This window comes from Oryx dammah, unplaced genomic scaffold (genome assembly GCF_014754425.2).
Source record: "Oryx dammah isolate SB20612 unplaced genomic scaffold, SCBI_Odam_1.1 HiC_scaffold_2, whole genome shotgun sequence".
NCBI lineage: Eukaryota > Metazoa > Chordata > Mammalia > Artiodactyla > Bovidae > Oryx > Oryx dammah.
The window spans coordinates 55,729,855-55,750,833 of record NW_024070186.1 but is presented as its reverse complement, the minus strand read 5'-3'; positions in this window follow the sequence as shown (position 1 = coordinate 55,750,833).

Here is a 20,979-nt window from a genome sequence, read left to right as displayed (position 1 = left end):
TTATTTTCTCAGATAATTGAAGCTATTCTCCATTTCCCAGCTCCAAACTCCACTTCCTACAGTCTTGTATGTTCACTCTACATTTCTAAATCAAATATTCTTGGGGAATCATCTCCCATCTTTCATCTCCTCTGAGGTATCTTTCCATAAAATAAGATTAAGTGACATGCAAAGAGAAAATGATCACTGATGCAACTAGGCTGAGATGAATTTTAGCATGTATTCTGTCTTAGGAAAAAAAACTGGCTTTCAATTTGAAAAGATAAGACAAACATTTGTGATGCTCAGTTTGGCTATGGAGTAAACTCTCAACACAGGTAGAATTCTTGTTATATTTCCGTGTATTGAAGGCAGTAGCAATTCATGTCAATTTAATCTATGTCACTTTGAGGTATAAAAGTAAGTATGTATACATATATACTTATTACTGAAGAATCACATTAACACAAAACTCAAAAATTGCATGTGGTTAAAATTTTCTTGATTATTTGAATTTAATAGCAGCAGCTTGTTAGAATTAGTTTATATGTATGCATATATTTGTTATTATCAACTTTTATTTAAAAACATGGTAAAATGTAGTATAAATGATAAATTGTATATTTATTAATACTTACTTTTAACATTAAATATTTAGAGAAGAAAATGCAAAAAATATTATCTCATATACAATGCTTAGCAATCAAGTTGGCAAGTTTAAAGAATGCCAATAGTATATCTCTTTTCTAAATTAATATAACAAACATGTGTGTGTGTGTGTGTGTGTGTTAGTCACTTGGTCATATCCAACTCTTTGTGACCCCATGGACTGTGGTCTTTCATGATCCTCTGTCCATGGAATTCTCCAGGAAGGAATATTGGAGTGGGTTGTCATTCCCTTCTCCAGGGGATATTCCCAGCCCTGGGATCAAGCCCAGGTCTCCTGCACTGCAGAAAGGATTCTTTACTGTCTGAGCCACCAGGGAATCCCAATAACAGACACAATTTATCTCAATTATACTTGTGTCTTTAATAGATTCAGTTAAGAAACTTATCACTAAAGCAATTTATCTTTAACAATTTCCAACTGCTATCTCTGCAATTCTAGGGATTTCTCCCAAAATAAGTTGACATTTAAGACCTGTGGGAAATCTGTGTATCTAACTACCAAAATAATAATTACAACTGCTTTTTTTTTCTTTTAATAATAAAGAGGCAAAATGTGGGCTTCCCTTGTAGCTCAGTCAGTAAAGAATTTGCCTGCAGTGCAGGAGACCTGGGTTCGATCCCTGGGTTGGGAAGATCCCCTGGAGAAGGAAATGGCAACCCACTCCAGTATCCTTGCCTGGAAAATCTCATGGACAGAGGAACCTGGTGGATTGCAGTCCATGGGGTCGCAAAGAGTTGGGCACAACTGAGAGATAAACTGATATGATAAACTGATATTCTCATATATCATATATATTTTGGTGTGCATATGCTTGCCAATTATTAGGTAGTCCATCATGTGTGTTTTAATATATCCTTACCAACCCTAAGAAGATGAATCTCTTTACTTTAGATTTTACTGGAAAGTTTCCTCTTTGATATTATTGAATCAGTTTTTCCGTAACACCACATGAAACCTTTATTCCTTTCACCCTTTTCTCATAACCACTTCTCTATAAATCCATTAAAACTGTAACAAAGCTGAATGCATCAGTCTTCTATTTCTCTTGGACTAGACTGACCTGAAAGCCAAAACTGTCTGGAAATACAAGATGTTTCTTACAATGAGTTACAGTTAGAGAGATCAGTATTAATTCTTATATAATATACAATATTTAATATTTTATGTTTATAAACCAATCACTTGAAATTATTTTTAAAATTTATTTACCATTCCTTTTTCTATTTATTGCTATAGTATTCAAATATTCAAAATGAAAGAGCTAAGAAATATGGCTATTCTGTTATATATCCTTGACATACAAGTAGCCTCCAAAATTTCAGATATATAGCATATGTGCTTTCAGATTTTAATCTGATCTAGAATCTGGAATCTCACTGTAGTAACCCTGATTTATCATTTGGGTTTAAATATGGTCTGTAGAGAAATGCAAGGGCACTTGAATTTATTATGAAAGAATACATGATATCCTTGGTAAGTCAATGTCTTAAAGCCATGTATTATCTTTCATCATTATCTAGAATGATATATAATGCTCACTTCCTCCCATTTATGCACCATTTTTAGTGTTGCATAAGTTAATAGCCACTTTCATTTCTGTCTCATCAATAAAAAGTACCTTAGATATTCTCAGGAGATCAAGAAATCATCTAAATTTTCAGGCTAAAATTCAGTCTACACTATTTCTGAAATATAATTCATGTTGCTTTATATATGTATCCTTGTCACTCTCAGGTCAAACAACATTGTGAAACCACCAGCCAACTCAGTGGGACTTCTTTATGAAGAAGGTTAAATGATTATAATTAAACTCAGTAAGTTTATCAATATAATAGTACAGATTTATTATGAAAAGAATCAATAATGAGGTTGGAGCAGTGTATCTATGTAGATTGGCCTGCTCCCAAATCTTGGAAAGCTTTATCAGCATCAGATATCTTCTGCCTCAGTTCCTAGTTAACCTTAATTCATTAGTTGGTTGAAAATCCAGTTGGATTCTAGAGTCTTCTTTACATGAGAAACATGAATCCAAGAACCAATACCTTTAAGCTTTGTAGCACAAGGATTAGTTAAGAGTACCTTATATGATCCTTTAAGTTGTAAAGAATCTTTTTGAAGCTGTCTTTTTTCAGTAGATAAAATTACTTCATTGCAGTTTGTGATGTTTGTGGTCTTCCTCTGCTGGAAGCACACTGTGGAAAGATTGTCCAAAGAGGATATGGCTTCTCTGTCTGAGTTTCTGAATAGTCCTTTTCAATACTAAAGCTTGTCTCCTTTAATTAGCTTAATATCAAGAACAGAGAGAGCCAAATGCATAGGGCTGCCAATAGTGACTTCAAAGGGTGACATATTGTGTTTCCCAAGGAGAGTAGCTCTCACATTCAAAAGGACCAGAGGAAGTACCTTAGGTCAAGTCAATTTCAAGGTTTCTATAAATTCTGCCAATTACATCTTAACAATGCTGTTTGTTCTTTCTACCAACCCAGAGGACTCAGGGTGATAAGCACAGTAAAAATGTTATAGAATAGTCCAAATCTCACAGATCTGTTTCATATTATGGCCAGTAATAGTATTTTTGTAGCTGCTAAGGCAGTAGTACATTGGCAAGGACATGCTTCAGTCCAATAAAAAAAAAAATGCAAATCATAAGAAGAACAAACTTTTGTACTTAAGAAGAAGGCACCTGGATACAATCCATTTCTCAAACTTCAAAACACCCATCAGGAAGGTTAAAACGTCCAAGGGCAGTGTGGATAGCTTTCGTTGGGTCATATTTAGATCATCCAACAAAAGTTAATTGTGCCTCCTTGGTGGCCTTAGAAATATTTCCCCACCAGTCTTGTTTCATGAAACTTAAAAGTTTATCTCCCACCCAGTGGATCATCTGATGAGTCTTTTTATGAACTCTGGCTTTATTGTTGTTGTTTTTCTGCTAAGTCATGTCCGACTCTTTTGTGACCCCATGGACTATAGCCTGCACAGGGTCCTCTGTCCATGGGATTTCCCAGGCAAGAGTACTAGAGTGGGTTTCCATTTCCTTCTCCAGGAGGATCTTCCTGACCAGGTATTGAACCCATGTCTCCTACATTGACAGGCATTTTTTTTTTTTTTAAACCACTGAGCTACCAGGGAAGCCCTGGACTTTGGTAAGACAGATAATTTATTTGGACCATTTCATAAGTTGTTTAATGGACTACTAATACAACTGTTATCAGTTCAGTGAAGCTTTTCTTTATGTAATACCTTATTTCCCATTGCCCTCACTCCCCCACCACCATCCCAAGGTTAAACCTAATATCTTGGTTTTGGCAATTCAGAATTTAATTTGTTCTCCTTGCTTTTTTGTCTGGAGATAAATCCTCAGAACCCCAACATCATCCACGTCTTACTTTTCCCCTTCCCAAAGGAAAGAGGCAGAAGAAGGAGATTGTATGGTTCTCTTTCCCCTTGAAATCTTTATCAAAAATTATAACACACTCAAAGAGAAAATCACCATCATGAAAGCAGTGCCTTTTCAGTGGGTTTCTGCCTTTACATGGTGCCTTACATTGGTTGTCTTTGATCATTTTTATTAAATTCTATTTGTGAATGTAGTCAAAATTGGCTATAACAGTTTCAGGTTTGGTGACTTATAAGGCTGTTGTCCTTCTGGTTTGATCTGCTAAATTATCTCCTTTGCTTTTTTCTGAATTTAATTTTGAATGCCCAGTCTCTGAAATGATGTCTAGAATAGAGAGAAGTTGGATTGATTTAAATTACTCATTGACTCAATGTCCATTCTTAATGATTTCCTCCTGAGGTCAAGAATCTTTTGTTTCCAAAACACATCAAAGTCATGTGACTATCCCCAAAGACAGGGATATAAAATAAACAGCTTTACCTTCTGAGTGTCGGACACAACTGAGCGACTTCACTTTCACTTTTCACTTTCATGCATTGGAGAAGGAAATGGCAACCCACTCCAGTGTTTTTGCCTGGAGAATCCCAGGGATGGCGGAGCCTGGTGGGCTGCCGTTTATGGGGTCACACAGAGTTGGATACGATTAAAGTGACTTAGCAGTAGCAGTAAGAGACAACCTCTAGTTAAAGCATGGAGTTCTGCTTGCTGGGCTGAAGTAGCAGTCAGCAGAAAATCTGCCTCAAGTAGTTCAAGGGAGGAGATGATTACATATCAGACATAATATTTTTCTTCTCTATTTTTCATATAAGAATCATCAGTAAACTATGAAATCTCAGCATTAGCAATAAGGATTTCTTGTAAGTCAGCTCCAGGGATTAATATCTGATCAATCAGACAGTCATGAGGAGTTATGTCAGTAGGTAAAGGGAGAAGGCTTATGAGGTCGAGGTTGTTGTCATGGGAAAGAGTTATATGAGGGGAAGTTAGTAACAATATTTCATATGACAGTAAGACTGCTTACAGAAAAGTGTTATGTGTGATAAGAATTCAGCAAGGCTTCTACTGCATGGAGAATATAGATAGTGGATAGAGAGCCCAAAACTACTACTCAGTTATTTACCTACAGGCTGCCACTACTGAAATAGCTCTCATATATGGGGGAAGACCTCTGGCTACAAGGTCTAATTGTTGCCTGTAATAGCCAAGGAGGTCAGTGTTGACCTTCATGCCTTTCTATATGCACTCCAAAGGCATTCATCTCCTTATGGAGCAAAATTAAAAAGGAAGCTGCCTCTTAGGATGTCCTAAATTAGGGGGAGGGCTTTCCTGGTGGCTCATTGGTAAAGAATTCACCTGCCAATGCAGGAGACACAGGGTTCCATCCCTGAGTTGGGAAGATACCCTGGAGAAGGAAATAGCAACCCACTCCAGTATTCTTGCCAGGGAAAATTTCATGGGCAAAGGATCCTGGCAGGCTATGGTCGATTGGGTTGCAGTGTCCAAAGAGTTGGACATGACTTAGTAAGTGAGCTTGCAGGCAAAGCAGGGGGACCGAGGAATTGCTTTTCAGGTTCCAGAAAGCCACAGAGACATTTTCTCCCCATTCTACGAGTCTGGTGTTTGCATGGTTGTGGCCTCCTGTGTTTATTTAGGTTGACAAAAGAGAAACATCTGTGTTTTGATATAGTAAAACTACTGAGTATATGAATCATTTCTGATAAAAAATAGAAAAATATAGGGTTTTGGCTTACAATTTTTATTTAAGCCAAATATTCCTGAAAGTGTAGATATATGAACTATTTTAAACATTGTTGAATGGAAGCTTCCCTAAGAGAACCTATGTTAACTAGATAGATTATATATAATACTGGTACTCCAAAAGTAAATTCTAGATGATCTCCCAAACTAGAGTAAATAATAAAGGCAGAATCACATCCATTTGTGCTAGTAGAGACTCAAAGTCACATTTCTTTTCCACCAAAATGACCATATCTTTAAATAGTTTAATATTACTTCTAATACTTAAACCAACAATGCAGGTATTCATTTACTGTTTACTCTCAAAGGGTGGTTTAAATTATTGTCTCTGAAAATATCTTCCAGAGACCTATTTTTGTCAATAACAGAATATTTTCCTTATGTGCGTGCATGCTAAGTTACTTCATTGTGTCCAAATCTTTGCAAACCTATGGACTGTAGCCCGCCAGTCTCATCTGTCCATGGGAGTTCTCCAAGCATGCATACTGGCATGGATTGCTATGCCCTCTTCCAGGGGATCTTCCCAAACCAGGGATCAAGCCCATGTCTCCTGTATTGCAGGTGAATTCTTTACCACTGAGCCACCAGGTTTCCATGAACCTAGTGAAAGAAGACAAATTCTGGTTATAATAAATTGTATTGCCAAACTCTCCAAAACTGTAAAATTACTTGGCATTTATATAGAGCTTTACAATCTTCCAAAGGCATGTAGAGAGAAGTATGTGCTGCTTTAGGATTTTAATAAGGAGACTAAGATAATAAGAAAAACAGAGTTATATGGCAACAAACAAGAAATGAAAAGAAAATCTAAAGAAAATTTTGATATTTTTGGTTGAAGAATGAGTTTGCAAATAGTGGCATTATTTTCAAGAAACAGAATAAATAAACTAGAATAAAAGTTAAGAAAATTTGCCCTTGTTTTAAGAGTTGAATTAAGTTTTAGTTTCCCAAAAGTGCTAATAAAGCATAGATGAAGCGATAGGATAGAATCATATTTTAAGAAGTAAGTACATTCTTTGTGAAATAATAATGTGGTGAATTGGTAAAATTAGTGCTTTTTCTATAATAACTTTTCTATGTAGGCCCTGAAGCTTTTGTTTATTAGAATTGTAACTAAATTAACAACAAAAAAATCAAATCATATTTTCACATTTTAATTATAACAAAAAAATCAGTACATGTTTTACAAAGGAAACATTTAGAATCATAATTAAAGCTGCATTAGAGAATCTTAATTAAAAGTCTACTGATACTTTGCAGAGAATTTGCCCATATCTCCTTTTTTTTTTTTTTTTTTGCCGTTTCTTTGCTTTTTCTAATGAGATAGATACAGAAAAGATTACTGTTAACATATGCATTGAATAGTTATAATGTGAACATCCATATAAACACTGTTCAGGTGCATTAGAAAATCTTAATCAAGGGTCTAGTGACACTTGCAGGGAATTTGCCCATATCTCCTTTTTTTTTTTTTTTTTTTAAGCTCTGCATAGTTTTCTACTTTGCTAAGTTAGTTGTTTGTTTAAAGGATCTAGTTTTTGACATCCTTTAGCTCACTGAGGTGTAGTGAACCTGTCTTCTTCTGTGTGGGCTTTGGGTGTCTCTGTATCTTGCTTGTCCTTTTTTTTTTTAAAGTGAAGGATAATTGCTTTTCAGAATTTTGCTGTTTTCTGTCAAACCTCAAGATTAATCAGCCATAGGTATACACATATATCCCTCCCTTTTGAAACTCCCTTCCATATCCCTCCCCATCCCCCTCCTCTAGGTCGACACAGAGCCCTTGTTTGTATTTCCTGAACCATACAGCAAATTCCCGTTGGCTATCTATTTTACATATGGTAATTTAAGTTTCCATGTTACTCTTTCTATACATCTCATCCTCTCCTCCCCTCTCCCCGTGTCCCTGTCTATTCTCTATGTCTGTTTCTCCATTGCTGCCCTGTAAATAAATTATTCAGTACCAGTTTTCTAGATTCTGTATATATGTGTTAGAATACGGTATTTATCTTTCTCTTTCTGACTCACATCATTCTGTAAATAGGTTCTAGGTTCATCCACCTCTTTAAAACTGACTCAAATGCATTCTTTTTTTATGGCTGAGTAATATTCCATTGTGTATATATGTACCACACATCTTTATCCATTCATCTGATGATGGATATCTAGGTCACTTCCATGTTCTACCTATTGTAAATAGTGTTGCAATGAACAATAGGATACATGTGTCTCTTTCAATTTTGATTTCCTCAGGATATATGCTAGGAGTGTGATTGCTGGGTCATATGGTGGTTTTATCCCTAGTTTTTTAGGAATCCCCATACCATCTTCCATAGTGGCTGTATCAATTTAATTCCCTCGAACAGTGCAAGATTATTCCCTTTTTCTCTACACCCTCTCCAGTATTTATTGTTTATAGACTTTTTGATGAGGGCCATTCTGACCAGTGCGAGGTGATTGTAGTTTTGATTTGCATTTGTCTAATAATGAGCTGGGGGCAGGAGGAGAAGGGGATGACAGAGGATGAGATGGCTGGATGGCATCACCAACTCAATGGACATGAGTTTGAGTGAATTCTGGGAGTTGGTGATGGACAGGGAGGCCTGCCATACTGTGATTCATGGGGTCCCAAAGAGTTGGACATGACTGAGCCACTGAACTGAACTGAACTGAATAATGAGCAATGTTCAGCACTTTTTCATGTGTTTGTTAGCTGTCTGTATGTCTTCTTTGGAGAAATATCTGTTTAGGTCTTTTTTCCACTTTCTAATTGGGTTGTTTGTTTGTCTGGTATTGAGTTGTATGAGCTGCTTGTATATTTTGGAAATTAATCGTTTGTCAGTTGTTTCATTTGCTACTATTTTCTCCCATTCTGAGGGTTAACTTTTCACCTTGCTTATAGTTTCCTTTGCTGTGCAAAACTTTTAAGTTTAATCAGGTCCCACTTGTTTACTTTTGTTTTTATTTCCATTACACTAGGAGGTGGGTCATAGAAAGTCTTCCTTTGATTTATGTCATTGAGTGTTTTGCCTGTGTTTTCTTCTAAATATTTTATAGTTTCTGGTCTTACATTAAGGTCTATAATCCATTTTGAGTTTATCTTTGTGTATTGTGTTAGGAATTGTTCTAATTTCATTCTTTTACATGTAGTTGTCCAGTTTTTCCAGCACCCTTTATTGAAGAGGCTTTATTGCCCTTTATTGCCCCATTGTATACTCTTGCATCCTTTGTCAAGGATAAGATACCCTTAAGTGCATGGGTTTATTTCTGGGCTTTCTATCTTGTTCCACTGGTCTATATTTCTGTTTTTGTGTCCAGTATCATACTGTCTTGATGACGGTAGCTTTGTAGTATAGTCTGAGGTCAGGAAGGTTGATTCTTCCAGCTCCATTCTTCTTTCTCAAGACTGCTTTGGCTATTCGGGGTGTTCTTTGTTTCCATATGAGTTGTGAAATTTTTTGTTCTAGTTCTCTGAAAAATGCCATTGATAATTTGATAGAGATCACATTGAATCTGTAGACTGCATTTGGTAATATAGTCATTTCTACAATATTAATTCTTTCCACCCAGGAACTTTGAATATCTCTCCATCTATTTATGTTGTCTGTGATTCCTTTCATTAGTGTCATAATTTTCTGTGTACAGTTCTGTGTACAGTTCTATCCTTAGGTAGCTTTATTCCTAGATATTTAATTCTTTTTGTTGCAATGGTGAATAGGATTGACTCCTTAATTTCTCTTTCTGATTTTTCATTGTTAGTATATAGAAACAGAAGTGATTTCTGTGTATTGATTTTGTATCCTGGAACTTTGCTAAATTCACTGATGAGCTCTAGTAATTTTCTGATACTATTTTTAGGGTTTTCTATGTACAGTATCATATCATCTGCAAACAGTGAGATTTTTTTTTTTTCTTCTTTTCCTATCTGGATACCTTTTATTTCTTTTTCTTCTCTGATTGCTGTAGCTAGGACTTCCAGAACTGTGTTGAATAATAGTGGTGAAAGTGGATACCCTTGTCTTGTTTCTGATCTTAGGGGAAATGCTTTCAGTTTTTCACCATTGAGAATAATGTTTGCTATAGGCTTATCATATATGCCCTTCACTATGTTGAGGTAGGCTCCTTCTATGCCCATTTTTTGAAGAGTTTTAATCATAAATGGGTGCTGAATTTTGCCAAAGGCTTTTTCTGCACTTATTGAGATTATCATGTGTTTTTTATCTTTCAATTTGTTAAATGATGTATCACATTGATTGACTTGCATATATTGAAGAATCTTTGCATCTCTGGAATAAACCCAACTTGATCATGATGTTATGAGCTTTATGATCTGTTGTTGAATTCTGTGTGCTAAAATTTTGTTGAGGATTTTTGCATATATGTTCATCAATGTTATTGGCCTGTAGTTTTCTTTTGGTGTGTGTTGTCTTTGTCTGGTTCTGGTATCAGGCTGATGGTGGCCTCGTAGAATGAATTTGGAAGTGTTTCTTCCTCTGCATTTTTTTGAAAGAGCTTTAGAAGGGTAGGCATTAGCTCTTCTCTAAATGTTTGATGGAATTCTCCTGTGAAGCCGTCTGGTCCTGGGCTTTTGTTTTTGGGAGATTTTTTATCACAGTTTCAATTTCAGTGCTTGTAATTGGGATGTTTATAATTTATATTTCTTCCTGGTTCAGTCTTGGAAGATTGAACTTTTCTAAGAGTCTGTCCATTTCTTCCAGGTTACCTATTTTATTGCCATATAGTTGTTCAAAATAGTCTCTTATAATACTTTGTATTTCTGCATTGTCTATTGTAACCTCTCCTTTTTCATTTCTAATTTTATTAATTTGATTCTTCTTTCTTTTTTTCTTGATTAGTCTTACTAAATTTTTGTCAATTTTGTTTATCTTCTCTAAAAACATCTTTCAGTTTTATTAATATTTATTATTGTTTCTTTCATTTCTTTTTCATTTATTTCTGTTCAGATGATTATGATTTCTTTCTACTAATTTTGGGGGGTTTTGTTCTTATTTTTCCAGTTGTTTTAGATGTAAACTTAGGCTGTCTATTCGATGTTTTTCTTGTTTCTTAAGGTAGGGTTGTATTGCTATAAACTTTCCTCTTAGAACTGCCTTTGCTGCATCACATAGGTTTTGCGTTGTAGTGTTTTCATCATTATTTGTTCCTAGAATTTTTTTATTTCCCCTTGTTTCCTTCAGTAACCTGTTGGTTATTTAGAAACATGTTTTTTAATCTCCATGTGTTCATGTTTCTTACAGTTTTTTGTTCTAATTGGTATCTAGTGTCATAGTGTTGTGGTCAGAGAAGATGGCTGATACAATTTCAATTTTCTTAAATTTACTGAGGTTTGATTTATGACTGAAGATGTGGTCTATCTTGGAGAATGTTCCATGTTCACTTGAGACGGTGTATTCTGCATTTGGATGGAATGTCCTGAAGATATCAGTGAGACTCACCTTATCTACTGTATCATTTAAGAGACTTGTGCTTCCTTATTATTTTTCTGTTTTGATGATCTGTCCATTGAGTGGGGTGGTAAATTCTCCTACTATTATTGTGTTACTGTCCATTTCTTCTCTTATGTCTGTTAGAGTTTGTCCTATGTATTGACGTGCTCCTATGTTGGGTGCATAGATGTTTACAATTGTTATGTCTTCCTCTTGAATCAATCCTTTGATCATTATGTAGTGTCCTTCTTTATCTCTTGTAAACTTCTTTATTTTAAGGTCTATTTTGTCTGATTCAAGGATTGCTACTCCAGCTTTCTTTTGCTTCCCATTTGCATGGAATATATTTTTTCATCCTCTCACTTTCAGTGTATATGTGTCTTTAGGTCTGAAGTGGGTTTCTTGTAGACAGCATATATATGGGTCTTGTTTTTATATCCATTCAGCCAGTCTATATCTTTGGTTGGAGCATTTAATCCATTTACATTTAAAGTAACTATTGATATATATGTTCCTGTTGCCATTTTCTAATTGTTTGGGGTTGATTTTATAGATCTTTTTTCTTCTGTTCTATTTCTTGACTATATAATTTCCTTTAACATTTGTTGTAAAGCTGGTTTAGTGGTACTGAATTCTCTTAACTTTTGCTTGTCTGAAAAACTTTTGATTTCTACATCAGTTTTGAGTTAAATCCTTGCTGGATACAGTAATCTTGGTTGTAGATTTTTCCCTTTCAATACTTTAAATATATCCTGCCATTTTCTTCTGGCCTGCAGAGTTTTTGCTGAAAGATCAGCTGTTAAGATTATGTAATTTCCCTTGTATGTTACTTGTTCCTTCTCCCTTGCTGCTTTTAATATTATTTCTTTGTGTTTAGTCTTTACTAGTTTGATTAGTATGTGTCTTGGTGTGTTTCTCCTTGGGCTTGTCCTGTATGGGACTCTTTGGGCCTCTTGGACTTGATTGACTATTTCTTATTTCATTTTGGGTAAATTTTCAACTATAATCTCTACAAAAAATTTTTTTTCACATCCTTTCTTTTTCTCTTTCTCTTCTGGGAACCCTATAATTCAAATGTTGGTGCATTTGATATGGTCCCAGAGGACTCTGAGACTGTCCTCAGCTCTTTTCATTCTTTTTGCTTTATTCTGCTCTTCAGAAAGTATTCCACTTTTTTATCTTCCAGTTCACTGAATTCATTCTTCTGCTTCAGATATTCCACTATTCATTCCCTCTAGAGTATTTTTAATTTCAGTAATTGTGTTGTCTCTGTATGTTTCTTTAATTCTTCTAAGTCTTTGTTAATTGCTTCTTAGATTTTCTCCATTTTGTTTTCAAGGTTTTTGATCATCTTTATTATCATTATTCTGAATTCTTTTTCAAGTAATTTGTCTATTTCCTCTTCATTTATTTGGACTTCTGTGTTTCTAGTTTGTTCCTACATTTGTGTAGTATTTCTCTGCCTTTTAAATTTTTTTTTTTTAAAGTTACTGTGTTTGAGGTTTCCTTTTCCCAGGTTTCAAGAAAAGTTGAATTTATTCCTTGAAGAAGGTTGAATTCTTTCTTCCTTTTGGTTTCTGCCCTTCTAAGTTTGCTCCAGTGATTTGTGTAAACTTTGTAAAGGGTGAGATTTGTGCTGAGTTTTTGTTTATTTGTTTTTCCTCTGATGGGCAAGGCTGAGTGAGGTGATAATCTTGTCTGCTAATGATTGGGTTTGTATTTTTGCTTTGTTTGTTGTTTAGATCCTGCACAGAGTATTACTATTGGTTGGGTGATGCTAGGTCTTGTATTCAAGTGGTTTCCTTTGTGTGAGTTCTCACTATTTGACTCTCCCTAGCGTTAGTTCTCTAACTAATTTAAGGAACTAGATATGATAGATAGAGTGCCTGATGAATTATGGATGGAGGTTTGTGAGATTTTACAGGAGACAGAGATCTATACCATCCCCATGGAAAAGAAATGCAGAAAAGAAAAATGGCTGTCTGAGGAGGGCTTACAAATAGCTGTGAAAAGAAGAGAAGTGAAAAGCAAAGGAGAAAAGGAAAGATAAGCATTTGAATGCAGAGTTCCAAAGAATAGCAAGAAGAGAAAAGAAAGCCTTCCTCAGTGATCAATGCAAAGAAATAGAGGAAAAGAACAGAATGGGAAAGACTGCTTCCCTGGTGGTGCAGAGGTTAAAGTGTTTGCCTGCAATGTGGGTCAAGAAGACCCCCTGGAGAAGGAAATGGCAACCCACTCCAGTATTCTTGCCTGGAGATCCTATGGACGGAGGAGCTTGGTGGACTACAGTCCATGGGTAGCAAAGAGTCAGACACAACTGAGCAACTTCACTTTCACTTCATTTTCAAGAAAATTAGAGATACTAAGGGAACATTTTATGCAAAGATGGGCTCAATTAAGGACAGAAATGGTATGGACCTAACAGAAGCAGAAGATATTTGTGGGGGGCGCTCCGCAGAAAGAGAGAGGCAGTGGAACTTCCCTCAGCAAAGCCGAGGGGTCCCGAGGAGAGGTGAGCCTGCTGTCCACCAACCCAGCCCCTCGGCGAGCGAGAGGCAATCAGACGTGACAGGGGTTCCCTCTGAGCAGTTCCACTTTATTGCCACAAACTCTTGGTTTATATAGACAAGCAAGGGGGTTCTGCGAGGGACCTCCCATAGTTGCACCAATCACGTTAAAGGTCAAATTGTAATATGCCATAGTTACACCAATCACATTAAAGGTCAAATTGTAATATGCCATAGTTGCACCAATCACGTTAAAGTTCAAGTCGTCATGCGCTTCATTGTAACAGGAGTCTATGGTGATCACGCACTGTCCACGTGTACGGAAGTCAAGAGAGCCAATCAAAAACTTTAACATAGACCACGCCCCTATCTCTTCCACTGGACGCAATCTTAGTTTCTGACCGAAAAAGCTAGCCCCCCCCCCTTTTTTTTATTAAGGTTTCCCACTTAGGGCCCCACAGATATTAAGAAGAGGTGGCAAGAATACACAGACGAACTGTACAAAAAAGAGCTTCACAACCAAGATAATCATGATGATGTGGTCACTCACTTAGAGCCAGACATCCTGGAATGTGAAGTCAAGTGGGCCTTAGAAAGCATCATTATGAACAAAGTTAGTGGAGATGATGGAATTCCAGTCGAGCTATTTCAAATCCTGAAAGATGATTCTGTGAAAATGCTACACTCAAATTGCCAGCAAATTTGGAAAACTCAGCAGTGGCCACAGGACTAGAAAAGGTCCGTTTTCATTCCAATCCCAAAGAAAGGCAATGCCAAAGAATGCTCAAAATACTGCACAATTACTCTTCTCACATGCTAGTAAAGTAATGCTCAAAATTCTCCAAGCCAGACTTCAGCAATACGTGAATGATGAACTTCCAGATGTTCAAGCTGGTTTTAGAAAAGGCAGAGGAACCAGAGATCAAATTGCCAACATCTGCTGGATCATGGAAAAAGCAAGAGAGTTCCAGAAAAACATCTATTTCTGCTTTATTGACTGTGTGGATCACAATAAACTGTGGAAAATTCTGAAAGAGATGGGAATACCACCTGACCTGCCTCTTAAGAAACGTATATGCAGGTCAGGAAGACCTGTTAGAACTGGACATGGAACAACAGACTGGTTCCAAATAGGAAAAGGAGTATGTCAAGGCTGTATATTGTCACCCTGCTTATTTAACATATATGCAGAGTACATCATGACAAATGCTGGGCTGGAAGAAACACAAGCTGGAATCAAGATTACCAGGAGAAATATCAATAACCTCAGATATGCAGATGACACCACCCTTATGGCAGAAAGTGAAGAGGAGCTAAAAAGCCTCTTGATGAAAGTGAAAGAGGAGAGGGAAAAGTTGGCTTAAAGCTCAACATTCAGAAAACAAAGATCATGGCATCTGTTCCCATCACTTCATGCAAATAGACGGGGAAACAGTGGAAACAGTGTCAGACTTTATTTTGGGGGGTTCCAAAATCACTGCAGATGGCAGCCATGAAATTAAAAGAGGCTCACTCCTTGGAAGAAAAGTTATGACCAACCTTGACAGCAAGTTGAAAGCAGAGACATTACTTTGCCAACAAAGGCCCGTCCAGTCAAGGCTATGGTTTTTCCAGTGGTCATGTATGGGTGTGAGAGTTGGACTGTGAAGAAGGCTGAGCACTGAAGAATTGATGCTTTTGAACTGTGGTGTTGGAGAAGGCTCTTGAGAGTCCCTTGGACTGCAAGGAAATCCAACCAGTCCATTCTAAAGGAGATCAGCCCTGGGATTTCTTTGGAAGGAATGATGCTAAGCTGAAACTCCAGTACTTTGGCCACCTCATGCGAAGAGTTGACTCACTGGAAAAGACTCCGATGCTGGGAGGGATTGGGGTCAGGAAGAGAAGGGGACGACAGAGGATGAGATGGCTGGATGGCATCACTGACTCAATGGACGTGAGTCTGGGTGAACCCCTGGAGTCAGTGATGGACAGGGAGGCCTGGAGTGCTGTTATTCATGGAGTCGCCAAGAATCGGACATGGCTTGTGGGGCCCTAAATGGGAAACCTTAAAAAAGAAGGGCTAGCTTTGCAGTTTAGACCTAAGATGGTGCCTGGCGGAAGAGATGAGGGTGCCGCCTAAGTTGTCTGTCAAAACTTTTGATTGGCTCTCTTGATTTCTGTGCACGTAGACAGTGCGTGATCACCATAGACTCCTATTATAATGATGGCACATGACGATTTGACCTTTAATGTGATTGGTGCAACTATGGAAAGTCCCTTCCAAACCCCTCCCTGCTTGCCTTTATAAACCAAGAGCTTGCGGCAATAAAGCAGAACTGCTTAGACAGAACCCCTGTCACGTCTGATTGTCTCTCGCTCGCCAAGGGGCTGGGTTGGTGGACAGCAGGCTCACCTCTCCTCGGGACCCCTCGGCTTTGCTGAGGGAAGTTCCACTGCCTCTCTCTTTCTGAAGAGCTCCCCCCACACGACTGAGCAACTGAACTGAACTGAGGGTTAGTTCTCTGGTAGTCTAGGGTCTTGAAGTCAGTGCTCCCACTCCAAAGGCTCGGGCTTGATCTCTGTTCAGGAATGAAGATTCCACAAGTGGTTTTTTATGGCATTAATTGTGGTTAAAACAAATATCCAAAACCGAGAAATCACAGGTGAACCCCAGACAAATGGTACAGTAGGGAATAAAGCAATGAAAACAAGACTAATAAATACTTTGACAGGAAAGGAAAGAAAGAAAAAAATAATAGATATGCAAAGTTAAATACAGGTAGATGAAGAAGATTTATATGCATTAAAGATTAACTGCAAGGGGAAAAGAACAGTAGGAAAAGCAAACAAAGGAATAAATGTAGAAAAAATAATAGGTTTTTAAATGTTAAAAATTGAAATTATAAAAAAGAGAAAATTTAAAAAATAGAAAGAATAAAGAAAAAAGCAACAAATAAATAAAACTCCACAGAAATGCACATCTCCAATGTAGATGCAGAGATTTATAACAGTAGAAAGTGTGACTGAATATACACATATACATATACACCCATAAGCAACATCAAAACAGTCTAACAAAAATAAAGTACAGTAGATTGACCTGGAGAACAAAGGAAACCAAAAATTATATATACCAGAACAAAACTAATTAAAACACAAACTGGAAAACAAAACTAAGGCAAGGTACCAATTAGGGAATAAAGCAATGAAAATAAAACTAACAAATATGTTGAGAGGAATGGAAAGAAAGAATAGATATGCAAAGTTAAATAGTGGTAGATAAAGAAGATTTCCATAAACTAAAGATTAACTGCAAGGGGAAAAGCACACTAGGAAAATCAAACAAAGGGATAAATGTAGAAAAAATAATAATAGGTTTAAAAAATTAAAAATGAAAAAAGAGAGGGAAAAAAGAGGAAAACTCCTTAGAACTGTAAAATCCCAACTTAGAGGCAGAGGTTTATAACAATAAAAAAATGTGTCTGAGAAAAAAAGTAAAAAATGCTAAAAGCTTAATTGGATTTCTTAGTACCAATAAAACTGACAACTACAACAGAATGGGAAAGAAAGGGGAAAAAAAAAATCCAAAAGAGTCTACAGAACACAGTCAAAAATTAAGAATAATAGTTTGTTTGTTTGTTTGTTTGTTTTTTGAGTCACTGCTGTCAGTGTTCTTTCCCTTGCTGGGAGTCACAGTCCACCTTATCTCCCTAGGATGCCCTCCAGCACTCTGCTGACCTCTGGATCTGCTGTGGAGGCAGCTCAGATTCTAATCTGGTCCTACTCCTATGTGTTCTAGGCTTCCCTGGTGGCTCAGAGGATAAAGTGAGTTCCCACAGTTGGGACCACCTGGGTTTGATCCTTGGGTTGGGAAGATCCCCCAGAGAAAGAAATGGCAACCCACTCTGGTACTCTTGCCTGGAATATCCCTCCGACGGGGAAGCCTGGTAGGCTACAGTCCATTGGGTCGCAAAGTGTCGGACACGACTAAGCAACTTAATTTTCACTTTCTGTGTGTTCTTTCCTCCAATGTACACATTAATCACAGCTAGTACCTTTTTTTTTTTCCCCCTGTGGGAGCTCTCAATGGGTTTTTATATATTCCATTGACAGAGTCTGCTTATTTGATCATGTGGATTTAATCTGCAGCTTGTGCAGCTGGTGGGAGGGTTTTGGGTCTTCTTGCTTAGCCCCACTGCCCCTGAGTTTCAAATGTGGTTTTATTTCCATCTCTACATGTTGGTCGTCCACTGGAGTTTAGCTCCTGAGGCTGCCCTGGAGTGCTTGGGCTTGCTCCTCAGGAGGCCTGGTGTGGAGGTGCTGCTGCTGCTGCTGCTGCTGCTGCTGCTGCTGCTGCTTGAGTTATAGTGATTCTGGCTCAGGGGGGTTGGCAGCTAGGGAAGCATGAAATATAATGTTCTAGAAGGGTATGGCTCAGGGGGGTTGGCAGCTAGGGAAGCATGAAAATAATGTTCTAGAAGGGTATGGCAACCAGTATTGGCCAATACACTCCAGTATTCTTGTCTGGAGAACCCCCTCTCTGACAAAGAAGCCTGGCAGGCCACAGTCCACAGGATTGCAAAGAGTTGGACACATCCGAAGTGACCCTGTGTGACCCATAGACACAAAATATTTTTTGCCTGTGGCAGCTCTGCCCCAGTGAGGTGTGCAGCTGCTTGGCTTGTGGGGACCCTGACGACACCAAGTGTGCAGGGACACAGACTGCCTCTGGTGCAGGAGTTATGGCCTTTTCAGAGTCTTTTTTCCAGCCTCTTGTAGCTGGTGGTCAGAAGGCCTGTTCAGCCAGTCTTTCTCTATAACACTGCCTGTTCAGGAACTTAGAGGGCTCCCTTGCCTGGGGTCCTTCTTTGTTCAGCATGTCTGGCACATAGAGGGGCCCCCCTGGCTGGGGTCCTACACTTTTTGTAGATTGGCATGTCAGGGACAAAAAAGGGGTACCCTTGGTAGGGTCCCATTCTGTAGTTCAGTGCATCAGGCATTTGATGGGCCAGCCTCTCTATTATTCAGCCTTCTATGCTGGTGTGTGAGGGGAGAGAGGCTATGGTGATGGCTCTGCTCTCTACATGTGACTCAGCAGTATCGCCTTGCTTCCATGGCTGTCCAGCTTTTCTCCACAGGCATTTCTCACCACAAACTCATCCCTCACATCCCCTCGATCTGTCTCTCTGCAGTCAATAGCAGCCCTTGCCCTGAGATTGCTCCACAATTCCTAAGCTCCACCTCTCAGCCGCTGCCCCTTCCAGGAGACCAGCGTTCCTATCAGGGTTATGTATGGCTGCTGCAAGGACTGTCTGATTCTCATTCCATTTAGGCTGCCACGGATCATCTGTTTTACTCTCAGCCTTAAATGTTGCTCCTCTGACTCAGACAGTTGCCCTACTGTGGGGATCGGACTCTTGCTTCAGTTTCGCCTCCTGCTGATGGCAGGTCCAGTCCTACTAACACTCCTGTTTTTCCCCCTATTTCCTTCATCTTTACGTGGTTCTATATATTCTTTTCCACTGGTTAGGTATTCTTGTCTGCTCTCAGCTAGTGTTCTGCATGCATTTCTGTGTCTGAAGGTGTATTCCTGATGTTTTCATGGGAAGAAGGTACATTCCTGATGTACTCCATGTCCACCTACTCCTTCGACATCTTGTTCTCTCCTACTCTTGTTATTTTTTACTGTGACTTCTCATAGTACTCAGAATTAATGGAACAGGACTGTTTTTAAATGAGTATGTGCCTAACATTTTTATTAACTCATTCACCAAGAAACTGGCAATAAGGTCGAATTCATTCAAAGTGAACTTGAGAAGCGAAGTATATGTAGCAATTGAGAGCTTTCCAGGTAGTGCTAGTGAAAAAGAATCTGCCTGTCAATTCAAGAGACACAAGAGCCATAGTTTCAATCCCTGGGTCAGAAAGGGCCTCTGGAGAAGGAAATGGCAACCCACTCCAGCATTCTTACCTGGAGAATCCCATGGACAGAGGAACCTGGTGGGCTACAGTCTATGGAGTCACAAATAGTTGGACATGACTGAATACACATGCCTGGCATAGCAACTGAAAAAATCTTATAGTAAAATTTTAGTTTAAGTATTAACCTGGTACAAAAATAAAAATGTAGAACTTTTGATGAATCACTGGACATCTTCAGTTTGGGGAAATTAAAATACATGCTCTTTCACATTTATTTCTTCTATTTAACTTGCTACCCCATGATGGCATCTTTTCTTCGAGGGTAATTGCTGCTCTTGTTAGCTTTGCTAGCTTTCCTACATCTGGAGCCAAGTCTTTCCAGCAGTGCTTAATCCCTTCAAGGAGAGAGAAATGTCTTGTCTTCTATAAGCTTATTTCTATTCTTAATAGAACTTTTATTTGAAAAGCTCTAATAAATTAGTTTCTAAATACATATTTTATATATATATATCTTAATGGCTCTAAGTGCTAACCTGGTAAAATTTTAAAAATTAATAAAAGTTTCAACCTTCTTATCTATGTATAAAGTGCTTTGTTGGGTAACAACAATCTTTCTATTTTAAGAAGACCAGAGCAGTATAAATGAGGATCTATGTACACGTGTGCTAAGCCACTTCAGTCATGCCCAACTCTGTAACCCCATGGACTGTAGCCTGCCAGGCTCTTGCCATGCTATTTTTTTAACAGCAAAAAATTACAAAAATTGTAGACCAAGACTAAATTACATAACACTGTGTATAAATTATATAACCACTATTCCAGCAGGCACATAAATTGACTTAAATAATGAAAATAATGATATCAATACTGCCTAGGTTTACTGAGTTAAACTATGGAGTTATGTACTGTTACTATTCTCAGATGCATTTTATTTTTAATAAAACATTACACAAACACAATTTATAAAGTTTGATGAACTCCACTTATAATGAACTCTCCCATCTTGCGTCCTAGTCTAGGTGGTTAATTTTTTGTAATAAATATCATCTATTTTTCATTACCAAAATATTCTATAGTAGCTTTTAAACAGTTGTGATGCAAGATATAATGCAAAAGTTCACAGGCTAGGAACTGAAAGCAAAAGAACCCATCCAAAGTCATTCTTAGCTTCTTTATAGGGAAGACTGGCAACAGAAATATCTGCTTTTACCCAATTCCCTTTTAACACAATTTGAGCCTAATAATTCCATCTACTAAAAGGTATGAAACCAGAAGTGTTAGTCGCTCAGTCATGTCCGACTCTTTGCAAATCCATGGACT